Raw genomic sequence first — 21,425 nt, 5'->3', positions numbered from 1 at the left:
TTTTGGGCTAGTTAAAACCATCCATTAATTATTAACGCCTTTTCTTCCCAGTTATAACTGGTCAGCCTTTCTTGCAAACTCCTGGAGTTTCAAAATCTTTATGGCGTTTGAGTTAAAGGGTTTGGCAGCAACGGCTGTCTGGGGTTTTCAGTGACACTCTTTCCAACTTTTACCTCCAGATCCTTGGTATTCTTGGATGGGGCCTCATCCAGACAGTCACCAGGGCTGTCCTTACTTAGCTTCCCAAATCAGTTGAGACCGGGCGTGGCCAAGGTGGTACGCCGACATCCTACGAGCATGGAATAAGGCCACTGTGTTCTCTTTCTGTGACCCACTGGAAGGAGGGATGGGCTTAAGAGTTACAACTATAGTGGACCTGATCCACTTGGTAATTGCTTCTGGAAGTTATATAGAAAAGGATGGGTCAATTGTACTTGACAGGAAGACTATTATTAGTCACAGCCGTGAGGAAGACAGAAAGTGCAGCCCAGGCAAAGTTGACTGTCATTATCACCAGAAGAGATACACACCTGACTGTCTCTGTTTACCTGGGTGTTCTCCCTATTTCATCCTGGGTTTTGTGTCCCATAAATGATTGCCTGCCCTTTTTCTTCCCCCCCCCCCCCCGGCTTTTGCCACAGTGAATTATTAGAACATTCATTTGTCAGAGCAGCATCTTCTCTCTAGATGGGTCTCCCAAAGTGTTTTTTTTTTTAAAACAGTCCTGAATCGGGAGTGGGGGCACCTTGTCTTTAATGCGCATGCATATATGCATCTGCACATTAACACTAAAGCACTCTCTGAGTTGCACAGCCTTCCATTTTACACACCGTAGCTCCTGGCTTGTTTTTCTGCAAAATATGATGTCCAGGTGAATTGACCCTAACAATGTCTTTTTTCAAGTGTTAATGATATAGGGTAGGACAGCTCCATTTTTCAAGCAAAGCCTAGAATTGACAGCTAGTCCTAACTAGAGTTAGGACACTGAACCAATGGAATGTACATCACGTTGACTCAACAGTTGATTCAATGGGTCGAGTCTAGTTTGGATTACAGGTTGGGTTAGACCTATGTTGTTCAACAGCTGTCTTCTTGGCTTTATGAGTCGGAAAGAGTAGAAAATGCAGCCTACAACTGGAACAGTCTTACAGTCTAAGGCTTAGACAGTGGGTGATGATGAAGGCCACGGCTCCTCCAGCTAAGATCCCAGTTCATGAAATTATGGTAGCCATGAGTTTAAGACCATGTTTCCTGTTGAAATGGAAGAGGCTTTAATTCTTTAATGCATGAAGCCATTGTGGCAGCAAGTGTCAAGTGGGCAGGTATGCTTGGCCTCGTAAGACCCGACTCAGATGTTGTGTTCTGCTGTGGTGCGGGGCTCTCCCGTGTGGCTGAGGCCCAGATGTTTAGGGCTTAGGCCAGCTCTGAAGCTCTAATGGCAGCCACTCCTTGCAGCAGCCAAAAGATTAGAACACACTTTCTCCCTCTGGAGGAGATTTTGCTGGCACCTTGTATTAAAACCACATCGACATTAGCACAGCTGAGGAGAAAATGCTGCTGATCCTCACAGCAGCCACACTAAATTCCCACAAAAGGGGGAACAGGCAAAAATGTCCAATTTCCACCCCTGATCAAGTTGGGTTGGCCTTGATTTTCCTTCTAAATTCCTCCGGTATGCAATCGAACCACACCTTTGACAGGCAGAGAACAGTGGTCACGAAGAGGGTCAGTAGATGCGGGAACACAGTGTGAGGGAAGCGTTGATGATGCAGGCTCCACAGGTAAGCCCCAAAGTGTCGGGAACCAGTGAGCGGTTCCCATGGTAACCAGCCACCAGGTACAAGGCTGTCAGGCGGAGATTCAAAGAGCCTCCTTATGAACAGGGTGGCACCAGCAACAACGTGGAGGGAGCCACCCTGTGTGATTTGTAACAACATTTAGGCATTTGACACTGTGATGCCGATGACTTGTTGTAATTTTTTTTTTAAAAAAAAGTAATTCATTGTCATCAGGATGCTTGTTGCATTTCTTGTTCATTGTTATTACCTTTGTGACAGGTGAGAGAATTTCATGAAGGTGCTGTCAAAACACTTCCAAAAATTCCTTTTCATGATAACTTCAAGGAGCAAACAGAAAAAGTTACAGTTCACTCTGCTGAAGTTACTTCATTTACTCTGTTAGTTTTGAAATGTCGTTTTTGCTGCCCAATTTTTAAAAAAAGTAATTTTTTACAAGTAATGGCATTGCTTGTAGTTCATTCCTTCTAAGCTCTGGATACAAGCGTATTAAAGAGTTGTAAAAATAACTCTCTTGCAACCAATCTTTCCAGCATTCCCAGAATCTTGGAAGACCAATTAGCATGCCTCCTTTGGAGCACCCCATCTCTTGGTTTGCTGTTGCCATCTTTCTGAGGGATAGAGGTAGGTTGCTGGTGGGCCCATTGGCCAGCTCTTCAGGGGGTGAAGGCCCTAGAAAATGGGGCCAAACATGGTCTTGACTGGCCTATCCACTGCTTGCACTCAGCTAGCTTTGCTGGCTCAGCAATAATGCATGCCTTGGGATCTCATGGCCAAACATGGGACATGGGGGCAAGTTTTTGTGATGTCCTAGACCTCAGGCAAGCAAGATTTGGGAGGGTTAAGAACTTCTGGGTCAGCTCATAGTGGAAATGCCATCAAAGCAGGGGAAATGAGTGACCTCCATTTCCTGGACACTGCAGATCCTCTCTGGGTTCCAGTCCACACTTATACAGGATGTCTTCAAGATTTGGAGCCTCTTCTGGGCATAGGGTTGAAAGTACACATGAAAAGCTGGAGCGGATTCATAGCACCCCTGAAATGGGAGTCACCACAGCACCGCTGAGGTTTGGAAGCAATGCCAGGGAGAAGTGTCGGGCTGGTGCTTTCTTTCATTTTAATTTTGGAGATAAACTGTCAGCAAAAGGGTGGGGAGGGACAACTGAAAGTTGGAAGGACTCCTTGCTGATTTCCACGAAGTAAATCAATTTGTAATTAATGGCATTGCCAAAGCTGTGTGTTTGTAGCCGGAGAAAAATCAATGCAGAGGAATGTGACAAAATGGAAAATACTGCAAAGTATTTCCATTAGTTATTGCTTGTTGAGCTGTGAGTGTTAGCCTTCCAGATTTTCAGCAGGCATCCAGGCAAAGACGGAAGAGGGGGTTTGCCTTTTTGATCTTGCATCCTGTTCTCTCCCCTTCCCACACCTGGTTCAGCCCCTGTCTTGGCTTCTCAACAAACTGAAATTTCAGAGTTTAAGGCCCCCATGGAGATGTGATTAAGGATGTTGTGTTTATTGACCCGTTATATTGCATTTATTGAACGGGCAGCAAGGCTGTTGTTTATGAAACATTATTGTATATTTATAGCATCAAAATGCTTTGATACATTATTTGTTGATTCCAGCATGCGCTGTTGTTGTCATTCCTATCAGAGGCCTCTTTCAACATAATTCTGTGCTTTTCCAAAGAGTTGAGAACATAAAGAGGATGGTAATGTGGGGGCTGTGACTTTAAGATGAATAGAAGATACTTACGTACAAGATTAAAGAGAAACCATTTAGACACTGAAGAGACAGCATTAGGAATATGGAACAGCCCACCCAGTGGCTGAAGAGGCTTGGTTTTGTTCATCAAACTATTCTCATCTTCCATTCTCATTTCTCTGCACTCAAGCCTGGTGAAGTCCTTGATAGGTTGTAATGGTAAAAACGAGCCCCCCCAGACCATCCCAAAGAACATGAGAAGACCTTGTGACATTGAAGAGCTTGACATCTGTGATGGGGCTTGGGTGACAACAGAGGTTCTGAAGGAGATGTTTGATGGCCAGTGGTTAATTACAGATGATACTGCAGTCACCAAGTGACAAGGACACATAAGGTGACATGCATCTCCTACTTTTACAGCTAACGATAGAAATGGGAAACACTGGGATTCCTATTTGGATTTATCAGCATGAGAGTAAGGATGAGAGAAGACTAGGGACACCAGCATGGGACCATCCAGATGCAATCTGGATGCGGAACAGAGAACTTTCTGAACTCAAGAGTTCTACAAAGCACATGTGGTGTACAGGTCTGAGAAGAACGAAGAGGTTCTCCAAATTGAATAGAAATTTCACAGAGCTCCTCCTCCTCCTCCTCCTCCTCATCATCATAGAACTGCAGAGCTGGAAGAGACCCTCTGGATCATCCAGTCCACCCCCTGTCAAGGAGGCCCAGTGGGGAATTGAATTCACAGCCTCTGGCTCTGCAGCCAGAGACCTCAACCAGTGAACTATCAAGACGGATGTCATACATGGCAGTCTGGAGTCTAGATTGCTATTTGTGCTATGTATTTATTTTTCTTTTTTAAAAAAATCTTTATAATACCCTGTCCTTCATTTCTATGAATGTTAAGGACGGTTTATAAGGAAAGAGAAATTAAAAATCCGAGGAGCAGACAGCAGCTCCAAATGAACAGGAAAACTGGCGGAGCAGTAATAAAACTGTAAATTTGATTTGCAGCCCCAGGGATGAAATGGTAGAATTAAAAGACCTCGGCAAACATCAAGACATTCAACTCCTGCCCAAAGGCAAAAAATTCTGCCCCAGTTCACATCTTTATTCGCTGGAGAAACAGCTGGAAAGGGGGGGAAAACCAGTGCTCTTCAGTTGGGATGCCTCTTTTTCTAGCTTATCTCTGCTTGGTCTTTGGTTGTGAGAAGACCAGACACCAGGGAAGAAAAAATAATTTTTTAAAAAACCTTGAAGAAATACGTTCTCTAGCTCATGATATAGTTATCTGTCTTCTCCTTCCTGCCACAACATAGTTTTTATTGAGCTTGTCACGCTTTGAAGCAAGTTCTTGTTCTCCAACAGCTATTATTGACCTCCTATCAAAGCCCTGTTGTTGCAATTTGAAACTCGGCTTGTAGAAAAATGCTCATGTCCAGTGCTTGTCTTTTTGGAGTCCAGAAGGGTCACAAACTATGGTCTTCATTGAAGGAGGTGATAATTTTGTTCAACACGGACCTACAGTAAGAGAAATGCAGAAGTAGGTGATGCTTTTAATGGACTGTTGAAAATAAACAAACAAAAACAGCGAGCTTTCGGTTATAAATCATCTTCTTCAGGGCTGCGCATCAAGTTCTTGTGGGCAGTTGCAAACTTAGGTGCTGTTTTTAATGTCCCAAATTTTTGAAAAGTAAGAGAACACAGAGAAGAAAACCAAAAGAGAAAGAGAGGTGAGCAAAGGAAACATAGGGATGCATAGAATGTAATCATAAGCCAGTCATGTTCATAAACCAAATGTACATTGTCTCAAAATATGTTTGAAATTGTTATCCACACATCTCGTATGCCTTGTAAATGGAGAGAACAGTAGGATACCCTGAATGAATAGCATGCAAAAAAACCCTCTTGAATGTGTATGTATTTGCCCTCAACATTTCAAGTTTAAGCAAGAGCAATATGGAAATTGGTGAGACACTTTGGCAAAGGAGTTTCTATGGTCCCCAAGACTTCTTATATTTCCCCTGATAGCAGGGAAACAACCCCTTTTTTTTCTTCTCCCATCATGGCCTTTTTCAAGGATGCAAAATTCCTCTAACACGTTGCCTTTCGTGAAGCTAAACACGCACAGATATAGGCAGCAAGCACAGATGGACAGAGGACTCAACCCCTTCATTGCTTTACATCTGAGGACTCATTGCAACAAGCTGTAGCTGTTTGTAGCATTGAGCCTTTTTAAACAACGCACAGAAATCCAGCTTTTCTAATGGGCACATGGACTTTTTCTTTCTTCAAGCTGATCCTCCCCACCCAAAAATATATATATATATGTTGCAATGACTTTTGTAATCAGGTGCTTGTAAGGCTCATGACTATCAGCTTTGTTGGGTTCAGTGGCAATAACTTGAACAAATTTTGCATGTTGGTGGAATTGCCTGTCATGCACAGGATTAAAACTATATATGTGTTTCATACAACCCACTGAAGCAAGATGCAGGCTGCAATCTTATCAATTAAGCTCTTTTATGAGTGAGAGCCATAAACAATATTGCTGTGACAGGACTCAATTCCTCTCCTGCATGTCGTACATGCGGTACTGTTTATCTGAGAGCAATACACTTAATGCTACGAAGCATTATAAATGTAGCCCAGTTCTTTATGGCAAAGCCTCCAACCCAGTTATAACAGTACAGAGCCCAGCAAGGAACAGGAGTATCTTTTGACCCCATATTATGTTCCTTGAATTGTTTAAAGCGTCTTAAGATCCTTTTTTTAAAAAGACAGGATATGCAAAAGTCAATTTTTACCATAAAAGTCAGCTTAATAGCTCGTACCTGGACAGAGGGAAATGTGGTTCTTTCATGCCAAGTACAGAAATTAATACAAAGTGGCTGAGAGAGATGCTCTCTAGGAGTGATGCGCTCTAGAAGGGAAAAAAAAAACAGGAGGAAATCTTTCAGAAACATTATCTTTCATCACGATTTTAACTCTAATAAGTGTGAGTGATATTCAGCGATTTCTTTCTTTCTTTTTTACATCGTTGTGTTTATCCTTCCTGACTCTTTGCTCCTAATGGTATCTTTCTGCTTGGCTAAAAGCTGTTTTTTTAAAATAACGTTTTAAAAGTTTGGGAGGCGCGCTTTGTCTTTTCCTCCTCACTCTGTATTTACAGCCGCCTTTTTTCCTCCCTGCACATACTTAAGAATAATGCCGAGATGTGCTTCTAAAAAGCAAGAACTGCAAAAGCGGAAATGACCGTCATTTTCATGCTATATAGCAGATAATGAAACTTAATTTGTGGAAATCAGACCGTCTCCCCACACGCCATAGTTACCTCCACGTTAGACTTCTGTGCTGCGCTTTTTGTAGGCCTGCCCTTGAAGGCTGCAATCTGCAAACTGGGATGAGTATGAAGTGGACTGTAGATGAAATGTTCACAACATAACTGTAATACTTATGGGCTGAGAAGTTGATTCCAATGGAACAGGAATGCTCTGGGGGCCATCCTGCAGCCTGCCCAACGGTGCTTAAGTGGCTAGGCATGTAACCTCACCTGTTCCAGGTGGTCTTGAGTGGCCCCTTTCTCAGGGGGCCTCAGAACACCTGGAGATCTCCAACCCACTGAGCTGGGTCGGCACCTTTCAGAACATAAGACGTCCATTGTATTAGCTCTACCCTAGTTTCTGGTCTCAACTCAAAGTGATGGTGCTAACCTTTAAAATTTTAAATGGCTTAGGATCTGGCACCTTCTAGGCCTCTGTCTTCCTTACGGTCCTCCCCTCCAGGCTCCACCCAGCCTTCGGCAATGCGCCCCTGATTTCCTGGCCGCTGAAAGAGGATTGATGGATGAAAAAGAGCAGGGTAGCACATGTCATGAGTGGCCCCTGAGGTGCACAGTTCTCATCCGCGTTCATCCACTCAGCCCAGCTGCTGCCTGCCTCCAGTCATTCGGTTAACATGTATAAGATTGTTGGCTGATCCTTTCCTGGAAAGCTCAGTGGTTGAGGCATCTGGCTGCAGAGCCAGAGGCTGAGAGTTCAATTCCCCACTGGGCCTCCTTGACAAGGGCTGGACTTGATGATCTATGAGGTCCCTTCCAGCTTTGCCATCCAATGGTTATTATTATATTATTATCATCCCATGAATGCATGGGAGTCGTTGGGTAGGGTCAGTAAATGCAGTTCCTCTCCATCCAGGACCACGGCCAGGTTTTGCAGAGTGACTTGTCCCTTTTTTTTTATTTATGCCTTTTTAATGAACCGTTGTTCTTTGTGTTTAGTTGATTTTCAGGCCTGGCACAAGAGCCCCTTTATGTTTTATGCAGAGTTGATCCCTGCAGCTATTTTACAGCCCTCCAGATTGCTGATCCTGGCTGCAGAGGAGAGACGAGGGTGGTGGTAGTCCATGGCAACTCCCAAAATTGTGCTCCTTACCCTGGGGCCCCGGCAGTCCGAGACCAAAGCAAGGGTGCAAAGGGGTAGAAGATTGTGCCTCTCTCTGTGTGAATACTTTTAAGTCTGTTGTGTGTCTGTGTGTGTTCTACTTTGTTCCCATGGAGTCAGAAACAGAGCAGAACATGTTCCTTTTTCATCAGGAAAGCCAAGAAAATAAGGAGAGGGGAGGAAACAAAGCTTTGTCATTTGCTTCTAATGGAACAACACTGTAGATTATTCCTCCAATTAAGAGTATAGACTAATTTGTTGGACAGACAAGATGTTTCGTCTTAAAAAAACCCAAAACAAAACCACAACTTGCCACAACAGGTGATACACTCATTTATTTATCAGTCCCCCTGTATCCATGGGTGATACAATCCAAGATCTTCCATGGATGCCTGAAACCGTGGATAGTAGCAAACTCTATATGTGGCATGCAGAGGTGTGGGTCAAAGGCTACAAGTATCACTTGTATGACTTTTTTGGCCTTTCTACCTCCCCCTTGCATAACTTTTCAGGCCACGGTAAATCGTAGCAGACTAAAATCATGGATACCAGACAGGGAGGAACTCTGGTTCTCAAGAATCATGTTGTGAGGTCAAAAACATTGTTATTTTTTGGTATGGAGATAAAAGTGAAAAGTAATGCTTCACACTGAGTAAGTCACTTGGCTAAAAGCAGAGGCGCCGCATCTGGAAAAAAAATGTTGGCAACCTTATGCCACTGTAAATGGCAATATCCTTTCTATGCAGTTCACAGAATATATTTGCAATGAGTTTCCTGCATCTCAGGAAACATCCATTGCCCTCGTTACAGGAGGGAGAAAGGTAAATATCACCAGAAAAGAGTAATTGGTCTTTTTTTTTGGGGGGGGGGGTAATCTTACGTGGACATTAAGGCAAGTGTTCCCTTAATGATGTTGTGTCTCAGAACAACCTATGAAAATATGACCTGTGTTTATTGTTGTCATTATAACGGCCTTTCACTTAGAAGCCTTGTATATAAAATTTATACCCGCTTAATTTAATTTTTATTATGCTGTTAATCTCCAAGAAGCTTTCTTTTTTTTTTAAGAGCAGCAAAGCCAAACACTTCTCTTTCATTTGCTTAATGGACTGCTTCCAAGGGAAATATGAGAGCCAGTGAATCATTCACTGAGTTACCTGAGTTATATTTAAGGGCATCTGGTGGTGCCGAAAACATAACGTGTAGGGGAAAACCATACCCTGACCACCCTCTCCATGGTGAAGTATGGGTGGAATTGCTTCTCTGACACATGATCCAAGAAGGAAAAAAAAGAACAACTTTGTTTAACTGGATAGTCGTCAGCTTGTAACCATCTTTTATCAAATAATACATGCGGTGATATCACACCAAGGAATGTTCAACTTCTATCAGACATTTTCCACATCGTCAGGTCTGTTCAAGATGGACAGTTGACAACATTAACAACCGAAAGGCGCCGTGAAGCTATTCCTCCTTACCTTCCTCAATGTTTTGGGGTTTTTTTTGGGAGTGGGGTGGATAAGAGAGAGAAAAAGGCACAGGGGAAGCAGTGGAAAAACACAAGAGAGTTACAAATAGAAGATGGGACCATCTTGAGCCACTGCAATATTTGAAGCCAAGAGATGGTACAGTAAAAGCTTTCTCTGGACATGTGTAACGTGTCCATCGAGGCATCCATGGGCCATGGACCATTGTGGACTCATGTTCTGGGACACAGACTGAGTTCTAGTCTTTTGACAGAGCAGAATACGGTGGAAATTAGGGGACAAAGTCCTACAAGCATAAAACGGACTCTACCCATTCTTAATGTAAGACTGCAGAAACTGGGCACTCTGATGTCAGCCAGGAGGCGAATCTGATCTCAACATCACAGGGGCTACCTACGTTTTGAAACTCTTTCCACAAAAGAGGTTCAGGACCTTAGATAGCTCCTGGCTGAAACCTGGAGCAAATTCACCACTCTACCGACCTTGGAGTCCATGGTGGTGACACCTTGCGTAGGCCTACAGCAAAAGGACAAAAATTCTCTGTTGAAGCTTTTAAGGTGGCCTCCTTGGCACCAAGGATGAGGAAGAAAGCTTTTGAGGAGGGAAAAGTGGTAAACAATCTAGCAAGGCTCATTGACTGTGAGCCTCCACCTCATGGGGCCCTTAGTTTTGTTGGGAAAGAAAACAGCGATGAAAAGCAATAAAACTTTGGATCTCCATTCTGAAACTACAACACCTTGTAACCCAGAAGGTTCTCTGTTTGGAATAAGGCCGACGGCCATTGTGTAGGAAGAGGTGAAAGAGCCTTTAGCAGTCCCTGTGTGTCTGGGGATGGTTTCACGTGCCCACTAAGGAGAAATCAGTTTTTGACAGAGGGGAGGTTGGGCTGTTCTTTACAGTTTACAGAGCAGCAAAGTTTACTAAGAAAAAGGCAGTATTGGTTGTCAAGATGAATCACAATGTTTTTGTAACTGAGGTGTGTCATGGTAATACTCAGGAGACAGCTGACATTTCAAACATTTATGTCTTGAAATGATTTTCCTTCCCCCAAACAAGACTTTGCATTTCACCTCTTTTTCTTCTGTTTTTTAGTATTTAAATTAGATTTTTTTATCTCTCTCTCTCCAGCTGCGAGTCTCTTTGGATTCATGGAGTTTATGAAAAGATGGCAATTTAATAAGGCAAGTTGAAGGACTTAAATGAGCAGCACGCTCATCCACACTTGCATTAGAGAGAAGGTTGATGAGCCATTCAAAATGGTGGATGTGACAGAGAAGAAGCAGTCAGAGAAAGACAACGAAAGAAGATGGAGGTGGTGGTGGTGGTCATTGTTGAAGAGTAAATGTCAGCAATATTTCTTCATTTCTTTTTGTAAGCGTGTTGGGGCAGGGACTTTTGTCTTCTGCTGAAGTGCCCTGTATTCTAATTGCCCAACAAATGCAAGAATATCTGATCTTGACAGGGCAAAGAACAAGCACTAAATGGATGAACGCCTGGATCTTCCAAATTCAAGTGGTGATGAGGGTGGATTGGGGGACATTATGCATCCACATTCTGAAGTGGAATCAAAAGTTTTAAAGTGGGGCTGGAGCTCATCAATATTCACTCAACTGTTTTATGGGAGGGGGGAATGGAAAACAAACCCAGAAGAAACAAGTGTTACCCCCACTTTCTACTCTGTTATGCTACTGGCTTCATTAGGCAATCCACTGTCTTCTATAGGTCTGTCATATAGAACATTTTGAGATCCAGTTCTGAGTGTCAGAGACGCTAAAGACAAGGCAGGCTTCCCAGAAATGTGTTCTGATCATTTGTAACCCACATTAATGCTTGATCAGGTCCCAAACAGGAAGATGGAGAAGATCTTTACAGCCCTTTTGTACAGAGAGAGTGACAGAAGTAAAAATAACTTCAGTGTGCCTGCGGCTATGTATGAGGTTTATGTAAAAACACAGGTGCAATCATCACAGAAATGGCAGCTCCGTAGGTAGTTAAATGGTGTCAGGCTCAGATGAAGACAGTATTAATGGGACATGAAGTCACAGCGTGATGGTCCCCATGCACACCCTATGGGGCAGAAATACAAATAGAAAGGAAGCATTAAGCTGTAATCATGTTTCTCAACAACAACATCATCATCACCTCACTTATTCTGTGCTCACTTACACGGAAGTGCCACCTGTCACACAAATAACACATAAATGATAGATCGAATCATTAACATTTGGTGCACATTTATGAAGGTCATGTAATCATGATCAGCACCCTGACCTTTGTCCTTTTCATATTTTCTATGCTTCCACCCTACTTTTTTTAAAAATCATACTTCGCTAATTTTCATGGATCCCTTCCAGTTCATTTACCAAACGTTCTGCAGCCAAGCCTCTGCTCCAGACCTGAGTTCATTCCCAACAACTTCAATTAGCTGGTTGAAGGTTGACTCAGCCTTCCATCCTTCCAAGGTTGGTAAAATGAGTGCCCAACTCACTGGGAAGCAAAGCGTTCCTTGCTTAATTATGCTGTAAACTCCCCAAAGCACTCTGAGCACTATGGAGCACTACATGAGTCAAAACAATAACACTAATAATGATAACAACCAGGAATTCCAGATACGTTGCAAACTGACCAAAAAAAGGGGGGGGGGCAAGTTGGGAAGTTCAAATCCAAGATGGGACTTGGTGGAATGGTTCTATGGCCCCTCTTTTCTTTCTCAGAGGTGTAGTTTCAGAAGACGGCGCCAGAGGGCTTCTCTTTTGATGCTGTTGCCACTGGCTGCGGTGTGTCTCATGGATACTGCCTTGTCCTAGAAGTTATATAATATATATATATATGAACCCACCCGCCCAAACTGTTTTGGGTTTCGTTGCTACTCTGATGCTGATGGATGACACCAAAGCCTTACTTCTCCTTTCCATCTAATTCCAAGGAAGCTGTTCTGTTCTAAATCACTGTCTGGCGTTGGTAATAGACTAGATGACAGCAAACAAGTTGAAGATTAATTGAGACAGAGCTGTTCCTAGTAAGTTCAAAGACAGATATCAGAATAGGGACTCAGTCTGTGTTTGATGAGGTTATACTTTCCTGGGATGCTCAGATTTGCAGTTTGGGTCAACACTTAGATTCATCCATGGACCTAAAAGCCCAGGTTTTAGGGATGGCCAGGATCAATCCGGGGCTAATATGTCAACTTCCTCTGAAGATATTTGATCTGCCCATGGCAGTACATGGTTGTTGTTGTTGCTATCATTATTTTTCTTGGGCACTTTTCTCTAGTTACTTCAGAACATCTGCTTTATCATGGATCCATAAGATGAATCAACACCTGGCCTCAAGAACATATGATAGGGATTGTCAAGTGGTCTAGACATCAACAAATCATGTTCTATCAAATGCCTGAGGATAAGGAAATATTTCAATCTGATACCAAAAAAATGATAATGCTAAAGCCGTGGGGAGGAGGCCCACAGAAGAATAGGCCCCGACCTTTGCCCCCACATTCTGAAACTCGTTTGAAGGAAGGCCATTGAAAAAGCTTTCTGTTGTGGGTGGAGGATCCTGGAGAGACATTCTCTCAGGCCATGGGAGAAGGGTCCTGCATCATGTAAAACTTTGCAGATTAAAACCAACATTTGGAATTGGGTCCAGAAATGTACTGACGACCACCGTAACCTGGAAAGAATAAGTATTCTGTGACCAGATCTTCTAGTCTTCATGAGTAACCTCGCCATACCATTCTGCACTGGAATGAATTTTTCAAACCAGCGGGTGGGCTGTTCTTACGATGTAACTGAACTGGACATTGCTAAAAACCGATGGATCTCTGAAGGTGCATTATCTACATGAGCAAAGTCTCAGGTATGTGTTTATCTTATAAACTTCAGTTCATTCTTTGGCCAAAACAGCACAGGTAAGTAATTGTCAGCTTAGGATGATGCAGGGAACTCCAGAGTTCTTAGGACTGCAGAGTTGGAAGGGATCCTATAGATCATCGAGTCCGGCCCTTGTCAAGGAGGTCCATTAGGGTATCAAACGCCCAACCTCTGGCTCCACAACTAAACCACTTCACACAATACAAACCAAACACCATTTACGATGAGAGAAGTTCACTACAAGGCGAATCCAGAGATGAGGAAATTTATTTTTCTGAACTTCAACTCCCATCACACAACTTCCAACTTCAGATCCGTAGTCTGAAGAAGTCATTTTCCCTCTCTCTCCAAAAGGGTTTATTTTCTGTCACATTCTGTCAAAAATGACTTTCCTGTTAAATGAAAATAGGAGATGAAATTTCACTAGCATGCAGAAGTTTAGAAAGCGACACCAGTTTTCAGCTACAAGCCTGACAGACCCCAGAAGCTACAACCTCGGTGATAATCCAGGAAGAAGAAAAAAAAAGGGGTGGGTGGGAAATCAACTCGTATTGATGAGGATCAGGACCTCCATCTGTAGGCAAATATAGGAGTGTTCTCAAAACTGGTCCAGAAAATGGCCGAGTTTGCCAATTCTTGACGTTAGCAAAACTATAGGGAAAAATGCAGAACCACATGGACTTTTAAATCAGGCACCTAAAATATACAGTAATAATTGCCCATTTTCATTCCTACTTCACCATTTATACTGAATCCATATTAATGAGAATTTTGTAGTCATGGGTGTTTTTGGGTTTTTTTTTTGTTTGTTTTTTTTTTGGCTAGAGGAAATTGATTTTCTTATTTTAAAAAGGTTAAAGTTGCCAAAATTTGAAAGTGTAATTGGTAAGTAAGACCCCAAGCTGAAAAATATAAAAAACAACACACATCCTGAATGTAATCGTCTTGCAGTTTTTTCTATCAAAGCCTAAATTATGAAAAGAATGGAGTGGGGTTGAAAGCAAAGTTCCTGGCCTTAGTCAGAGAGGGGTGTCGCCCCATCAAGATGTGTGGTTTAACAAAACACTTCAGTACTTTTGCTTTCCTCCTAAATGGACGCACCTCGAATCTGGGAGGCGACATTGACAAAGAGAGTTAATTTTTAAAAAATGAATGTTAATAATCTTCCGTGATACGTAGATCACAGAACAATGTGGGGAGAAAACACATGGGAAAATACACGGCAGGCGCCAGATAGACCGGCTCACTGGTTTGCATGCAAAATAAATTGGAACCTAAAGAATTTCCTCAACTTGTAGAATTCAAGTCAAGGATCCCTTGAGCCTCTCGCTTTTTATCTGACAGCAGGCACTCGGAGGGCTCTTCGATGTCTGAGGAGCTCATGGTGAATCCTGCAGGCAAGAGATTTGTAACTCTTGACTTATATATTCAGCTCAGCTTATCAGTAGGATGTGTTCCCTTGGGTGAGGCATTTATCATTTCTAACTTTGTGACTGTATCCAAGAGAGGGGGGGAGAGAGAGATTATAAATATTGCATCCTGCATCCAAATGATTCTGTGTCATGACAGGATTTAATTGATCAGTGCATGAATCGCTGCCAAGTCCCCAAGAGGCTGCCCAGGGCAACTGAGGGCCGCATGGTTTCCCAAGCAGCTCCCAACATCTGATCTTTTCTCCATGGATGGAAGGTTCTCCTCCTGACTCCTGATGCGTGAGGTTTCACTCCATGGTTCCTAACCACCGCCAACTTTCCAGACATCGGCATCTGTTTGCCTGCCTGGCTTGGATGGAGAATGTCAACCTTCCTTTGAGTCTGCCATTCATCCTTTCTTCAACTCCCGCATGGCTGCCCAGAGGCATCTGTCAAGACAGTATGAAGTAGTCACTCACCCTGGTGCTGGTTCAAAGGAGCAAAGGAGACGTCATTTTAAGAGCAGAAGAGAGATAACGCTCCATGCTATGCTCTTCTGTTGTAGACGAGGACAATCACTTCATATCGTGGTCTTTGATGGAGGCCAACCTGAAAACTGCTAACTCATTGTTCCAAGGACATAGAATCATAACACAATAGGGCTGGAAGGGGACTCTAAGGCCATCGGGTCCGACCCCCTGCTCAAGGCAGGAGACCTAATGCAAGCAGATCTGACAGAGGGTTGTCCAATTTTCTCTCAAAGGCCTCCAGTGTTGGGATACATACCACCTCCTGAGGTCATGGGTCCCATTGTCATACTGCTCTAACGGTTAAGTTTTTTTTTCCTGATGTTCAACTGAAATCTGGCTTCCTTTAACTTGAGCCCATTGTTGTGTGTCCTGCACTCTGGGATGATCAAGAACAGATCCTGCCTCTCTGTATGTCTACCTTTGAAATATTTGAAGAGTGCAATCCTGTCTCCCCAGAGTCTTCTTTTCTCAAGGCTAAACATGCCCAGTTCTCTCAGTCTTTCCTCATAAGGCTTGGTTTCCAGTCCCCCGACCCTCCTTGTTGGCCTCCTCTGAACTTGCTCCAGTTGGTCGGCATCCTTCTTAAAGTGTGGTGTTCAGAACTGGCAAATACCTTGCTAGAGAGCAACTGCCAGCATGCCTTACCAGTGGCCATGTTGGCTAGCATTTTTCTTTCCTGACTTATTATCTTGCCAGTTTTTTTTTTATTGTCATACTTTACACTTCGAACACATCATGTACCAACCACAGAATGCTGGCAAGCGAGGCATTTAAAAGTGGCTTAAATAACTAAACATAAATAAAATCAAGATATGTGCAGCTTTAGCTGCCCTGCCAGTGAAAAGCTGCTGTGGACATCCTTGATAGTGTTTCTAGTTTTGACAGGCTGACTTGCATACCTAGTCATGTGGAGATGATGATTACTTACCACAATCGACCAAGTCGGTAGCTATTTAGAACCCCAGTTCTCTCTCTCTCTCTCTCTCTTTTTTTTCTGATGGTCAGAGCTTTGCTTCCAGTAGAGTTACCACCACAGTCTGACTGAAGTAACTGTAAAAGAAAAAATTTGCCATTTCCTCCTGTGGAGAAACATCTGGGACATTTATGGGAAAGTCAGGAAGATTTCAATAAGACTAACAAAATAAAAATTGTTCTGCAGTCCCTAGGCTGTCGTGAGATTTTTTTGGTTCAACCAAAGCAGGAAGAAGATTGAAGGTTGTTCTTCAGACATCAGAACAACTGAAGAATACCTGATAAAATCAAAAGCATTTTTACAAGACTAAAATTTCCCAGGGGAAGAATACTACTGCCTTGCTTCAACTTGTTCCACGATTCTCAGTTGCGTCTTCAAGGCTTCCTGTTGCCAATAAAGCCAGGCAGAAATTATGCAGGGGCTGTAGACTCTGTATAGTTCCAGTTGACAGGTAGTTTTTAGGGATGGGATTTCCTGATTACTTGAACTACATATCCCATCATTCTCCATTCCGGGACTTCTGACAGACAGATACTTTTCAGGCACTTAAATTTCACTCGCCTGGGGGAAAGGCCTAGAAGGGAAGGCTCTGAGGCCTAGCTAGGCCTAGCTTTACCCAAGTTTATTTTTCCTGCCCCCGTGCTAGCAGGAAGCTTTCTTTTCTGAAGAGATAACTGTGCAGAAAAAAAGGCAGAATGTTTTCACACACTTCTGAGATAAACGCAAGAACCACACATTCACCCACAACTATTTTACCAAAATGTTCTCCTCTGAGTTTTTTTCGAGAGCAATTCCCTGCCCAAACTGAATGAAAATGGCCAAAGGAAAAAAAGAAATGAGCATTAAAAACATGGCTCTTCCGTCAGGCTTCCCATGAGGAAAATATCTCTGATATCTCTTCTTCCCTTTCATCATCCTTTCTACCCTCTTTATAGCCATCTGTTTTAATTTATCCTACTAGTTGTTGCATCTGTTGAATGTCTGTATTATTTTATTCTTATGTTTTAATATTGTGCTGTTTGTCTTGTTGTTAGCCGCCCAGAGTGGCCTGGCTGCCAGATGGTGTGGGGTACACAGTGGACCCTCTACTTAAGGAATTAATCCGTATTGGAATGGTGGCTGCAAGTCGAAAAGTCTGTAAATCGAATCTCCATTGACCTACGATGCACTGAAAACCGATTAATCCCATAACCAGTGGTTTTTATTCTATTTTTATTCCATTTTGGTTTTTTTCTGGTCTGTAAGTCGATTCTTTGGCTGCAAGTCGAATCTAAATTTTGCAGCCAGAGAAGTCTGTAACTCGAATAGTCTGTAAGTCGAGCCGTCTGTAAGTCGAGGGTCCACTGTATATAAATCTAATAAATAAATAAATGCACCAGACTAATTTGTCTCTTATTTGCCACAAAAAGGAGGACAGGATATCCTTAGAGTTTCTGAACTGAAATGCTCATGGGTGGACACATGAGCATAAAAAGTACCCAGGGAAAAACAACCTTAGCATAAAAGTCAGAGAGGCCATAAACATCATGGCGGTGTGAGATGTGTTTGCAAATTTACATCTGTTAGCCAGCGGAGTCCCCATGCCTTCTTTCTGCCCCTGGCAAACACATTTATGCTCTAATACATTATTGACTAGGTGGACCATTATCAAAGTCTTCTGGCTGTGAATGGTCATAAATGTGTGTCTTCTGCTTTTTAGTATCCATTAGCTCGTTAAAATAATTGTCTTAATTTGATCGTTAAAGTGATTAATAGGGCAAAGTGTTAATGAAAATTAATATGCAATGTGTGGCTCAATAAATAAATAAACAACAGTGCCGAAGTGTCCTAGCATGGAAAGCACGGTGGCAATGCAGATGACAAGCGCAGGAATTTTGCATGAAGGATGATGGAAATTAAGCTTTGCTGTTACCCCATGGATTGAAAGACAACAGGATACAGGGGTTGGTGGTAACTGCGGCCAATCCAAGATGGGACAGGTTAGTCTTGGGGCCAACGTACGTGTTAATGACAAATCTGATTATTAGACCTGAAATACCATTCCAGTTAAAGTCCTGTGATTGAGGCCGTCTTTTTATATCTCAAAGATCAGACCCACCAGGAAAGAACTTGCAAAGAAAACCAATCACAAAACAAGGCAGGCTAATTTGTCAATTATGAGATGTGGGCATCACATCAAATTCGCACTTAGGGGGTTCTTTTCCCCAGTCGGGAATTAGAATTACAGACCTCCTCTGCTTTGTTTCAGATGTCCGAAGCGCAGCTGCAGTGCAGAAATGGCCAAATTTGGCTCCCGAAGAACAAACCACACAGAGACCCCGGCATTCGACATTGGCAATACTAGGCTGGATGGGGCAGCCCCAGCGGTCTTGATGTCAAACACTCTCTTCTGAAACCTGGCCCTCCTACCCTGGCCCAACCTGCTGAAAACAAAACTCAGGTCTCTTGCAAACAAAATACCTGTTTGTTTCAAGCTAAAATCTGGCCGGCGTGTCCCAGATTTCCTGCAAAATGTGCCCCTCCTCGGTGTGTGAAGTGCGTGTGAGCTCTTTCTGTGTTCGGAATGATGCGCCCCCACCTGTTTGCTGATGCAGAAATGAGAAAAGATTAAAAGCAAAACTCATTTCCCCCTAATTACCACTTGTCAATCAGCCTCTCGTTGGAGCGAGAATGACAGCGATGAGCTCACCTGGATTACGGCTTTGAAGGAAACCACGGATACAAAGAATGGAGGGGCTGAAGTGCCGGCTTTTCCAGTGACACGTTAAGCAAGCAGGGTGTAAGTAATGTTCCGGCACCTGTTGCCCGGGAAAACGAAAACCCATGGCCTTTCTACGATTCCAGCCGTGCCAGGAGCTGTGCAGCCAATCCTCCGAACCTTTGGGACCATTTTCCTTGCTGCTGCTGCCCATCCATAGGGTCGGCTCGACCACGAGGCAGACGGAGCCACCTGCCTCAGTTGGCCGATCCCCAAGGATGCCGAGGGGATAGAATTGTGTGTGCCTCCTGGCCCACCCTTGGCCTCAAAGCGAGGCTGATGTTGTCTGGTGTAGCGGAGGAAAAGCAGTCCTATTCCTGATGTTGAGGTCAAAGTCAACAACCAACCTGATTTCCCTTCCCCTCTCTGTCACCCTTGTTCTTTAGGGTTTGGGGCTGGAAGAAGAGGCACACAAAGGAACTGTAGCGACCTTGGTGAAGAAGAGACGTGGGCATTGTTTGTGAAGGAGTTTGTGGAGAGCACTGGATCCCCGTGTTCCCCAAAATTTAGCACAGCATGCATTCTGAATTTCCTGCTAAGATATATTAGATAGACCTGGGACTCCAACCATGGGGCAATTCCTTTGGCTGTCTTTTTCTATCTCAGTGGCAGGCTAGAAAAAATCCAAAAAAATGACCTAAGGGCTAGACTATGTGTTATAGACAGCCCGTCGCTGAAAGGGAAAATTCCTTAACTTCTGAAAACATCCAGTTGTCACAGCTGGAGCACATCACGCATTCCATTGTAGTGAATGAGGTTTCTTTGTTTAGGGATATCCTCCCAGAAGGTAAATGTGTTTGGAAGGATGATGGCTCAGGCCAGGAAGGTCTGTCTGAACTAGACTTCACCTTCTCATGGCAGGCTGCCTGTAACGTACACTTTGGTTCTTAGTTCCCACAAAGGATTTCCCCTCTCTTCCTACAAATGGTACCCACTTCCATTGAAAAGTGTTGACAAACCAAATGGGAGCCCTCTTAGTAGCTACTCAGATTTAATAGAGGGGGACAGGCAAAAAAAAAAAAAAAGGGTGAAGAAATGCTTAAGTGCAGCACCATTTTTTATTACCACAAGCTATAAATTCCTGTGAAATGAGGTCTGGATTGTGAACACCTTGAGCCACAACTGTGTGGCTACAATGGGTAGCTTCGCATTGAATGGGGAGGGAGGGGGTGTGCCATTTATTTCCACCTCCACTTACAGATATTTCTTGTTTTAATATCATGTTTTACTGGAACCCATTTTTTACTTTAACGATTCTGAGTTTAGGAACAGGTACCCCCACGTCCTTCCTAGCACACGTAAAATGCCAAACCGTAAAATCCCAGTTTAAAAGGATCATCAGTTGTGGTTTTGGGGAGAACTCTGGAGGAAAGGTGTTTTATTCTGTTTCCCTTGTCCACATTAGCCCCTCGTCCAAATGCTCTTGTAATGTAAGAGTATTTATTTCAGCCAGTCGCCAGACCGACCCTGCGCCCATAACTCAATTAGGACGTCAATATGTAGTTTATGCTTTCCTACCTGTCTGCAGTTTGGGTTCAATTGTTTATTTGCTTCTGAGAGGTTTATTGTCATTTTATAGAGCTCCTTTCTAGCAAGGAAAGTTCTTTATAATCCTTATTTTATCCTCTGTCATAACAATCCAGCAGCGTTGGTAATTACTCTCACACGTTGAAACCTGTAACCGGGAGGCGGTTTTCTTGCCGAGCAGAGGAAGCAAAGATTTCTCTGCCTAGGGAACGGCTGCAGGCTTGCGGCTGCTGGAGTCTATTTAGCCCTCTCTAGTACTGCTTGGGAAGTGGCAACAGGGTGATGAGCCTAAAAGGGATCTGAAACAGTAATACTACCAGTGAGAAGGATCTTGGATCATAAAGCTGAATAGGAGCCCACAGTGGGATGTGGCCGAGAAAAAGTCAAATGCTATTTTAGTCTGCATTAACAGAAGTCTAGTCTCCAAACCCCACGAGGTAGTAGTCCCCCCCAAGGCCTCATCTAGAGTCCTGTGTCCAGTTTTGGACACCACATTATAAGAAGGATACTAACAAACTGGAGCAAGTTCAGAGAAAGGCAACAAGGATGATCAGAGGATTGGAAACCAAGATCTAGGAGGAAAGACTAAAAGAACTGGTCATGTGTAGATGGGGGCGGGGAGAGAGAGATAGGACAACATTTTTCAAATACTTAGAAGGCAGTCCTACAGAGGATGGGCAGGATCTGTTCTTGATCATCCCAGAGTGCTGGACACATAAGAATGGGCTGGCATTACAGGAAGCCAGATTTAGGCTGAATACCAGGAAAAATTTCCTAACTTTTAGTAGGACAATGGAATCAATGACTTTGGGAAGTGGTGAGTGTTCCAACACTGGCGGCCATCAAGAGAAAACTGGACGACCATCTGTCTGTCAGATGTGCTTTGATTTGGATTCCAGCCTTTATCAGGGGTTTGGA

The 21,425-nt window shown here is 43.4% G+C and overlaps 2 long non-coding RNA genes across 3 annotated transcripts in view; one reads left to right on the top strand and one right to left on the bottom strand.

Annotated features, from left to right (window-relative positions):
- Positions 1 to 154: 154 nt before the first annotated feature.
- On the top strand, positions 155 to 11,023 carry LOC144584132 (uncharacterized). The gene is made up of 2 exons (XR_013538208.1): positions 155 to 2,420; positions 10,567 to 11,023. It is a non-coding gene; the product is annotated as an uncharacterized LOC144584132 (long non-coding RNA).
- Positions 2,581 to 21,425, bottom strand: part of LOC144584131 (uncharacterized) — a 28,915-nt gene continuing 10,070 nt past the window's right edge. Inside the window, exons 3-4 of one of the 2 annotated variants that reach the window (XR_013538206.1) lie at positions 6,344 to 6,432; positions 2,581 to 5,030 (exon numbers count right to left, since the gene is read on the bottom strand). This is a non-coding gene — a long non-coding RNA (uncharacterized LOC144584131). Of the gene's footprint in view, positions 5,031 to 6,343; positions 6,433 to 7,739; positions 15,169 to 16,177; positions 16,300 to 21,425 lie in introns of those variants that run through there. The other variant, XR_013538207.1, reaches the window with a different exon arrangement.

Source organism: Pogona vitticeps, chromosome 8 (genome assembly GCF_051106095.1).
Source record: "Pogona vitticeps strain Pit_001003342236 chromosome 8, PviZW2.1, whole genome shotgun sequence".
Classification (NCBI taxonomy): domain Eukaryota; kingdom Metazoa; phylum Chordata; class Lepidosauria; order Squamata; family Agamidae; genus Pogona; species Pogona vitticeps.
This window is presented reverse-complemented; position numbering and strand designations above follow the sequence as displayed.